Source organism: Monopterus albus, unplaced genomic scaffold (genome assembly GCF_001952655.1).
Source record: "Monopterus albus unplaced genomic scaffold, M_albus_1.0 scaffold251.1, whole genome shotgun sequence".
NCBI lineage: Eukaryota > Metazoa > Chordata > Actinopteri > Synbranchiformes > Synbranchidae > Monopterus > Monopterus albus.
The window spans coordinates 330,348-331,223 of NW_018128131.1; the positions used below are offsets into that span (position 1 = coordinate 330,348).

General features: G+C 46.3%; 1 protein-coding gene and 1 long non-coding RNA gene across 8 annotated transcripts in view; one reads left to right on the top strand and one right to left on the bottom strand.

The window, feature by feature from the left end:
- The window catches only part of LOC109972227 (uncharacterized), a 56,041-nt gene that overhangs the window by 41,752 nt on the left and 13,413 nt on the right, over positions 1-876 (top strand). The gene's annotated exons all lie outside the window — the stretch shown is intronic.
- The window catches only part of bahcc1a (BAH domain and coiled-coil containing 1a), a 31,365-nt gene that overhangs the window by 11,221 nt on the left and 19,268 nt on the right, over positions 1-876 (bottom strand). The gene's annotated exons all lie outside the window — the stretch shown is intronic.

An 876-nucleotide genomic window follows, 5' to 3' on the forward strand; every position in this document is an offset into this window, starting at 1 on the left:
CCCCCACCCCTGGGCAGCACAAGGGCCCAGCCACTCCAAATGCCCTTGAACTTCCCTCTGGAAGCCTGCCCAAAGACCACACCGACAAGAGCCAGGCCATGTTGAAACAAAAGCTTAACCCCCGTCCTTACTGTGCATACAGCCTAGGAAATTTACACGGTAAGCAGCATTTAACTGTGACATAGATACATAAAGTAGAATCAAATGTTTGTGTTTGTTCTTTGCTTGCCTTCTGTATCACATGCAATTCTGTAACTACATTGCTTGGAATCAAATGTGTGTGCATTTTTGTTTCTGTATTCATCATAGGAGCACAAGTGTGTATATACTCCAGGCCTTGATTGTGTGTGCATCTCATAATCATCACTGTCATCTGTAACAGAACCTTAAAAAAAAAAAAAAGAAAGCAATTGTCAGTACGATGGGCTGTCTGCCTACTGACTGACAGAGGTGGCAGTGGAGTTTGAGCTGTCCCTGTGAGGCAGATCCTGCCATGGCTCGGCTTTCGCTGCTGACAAACACAATTTGACAGAGTCCCTTCCCCTCTGCGGGGGGCTGGTAGGGCTAAGTGTACAGTGACTAATTAAACAGAATTGATTAGCAGGATTTGCTGGCGAGCTCTCTCCAGCCTTCCTCATAGTCAGAGCTACATCACAAAGGACTTTAATGCTTTATTCACAGGAGTGCCAGAGGTGCGCACAAAAACAAACGATACCTACATACTATGTGCTCATAAGCACACAGCTGTATACATACCTAGAATGCACAGGCAGGGAGACTGGAATCTCTCACTCTGCCACACACATTCTTCTTGAGGTTCCAGGAGAATAAGGTAAGGAAGGCTGGGTTGATACCCACTGCTGCACTGCCCTCAAT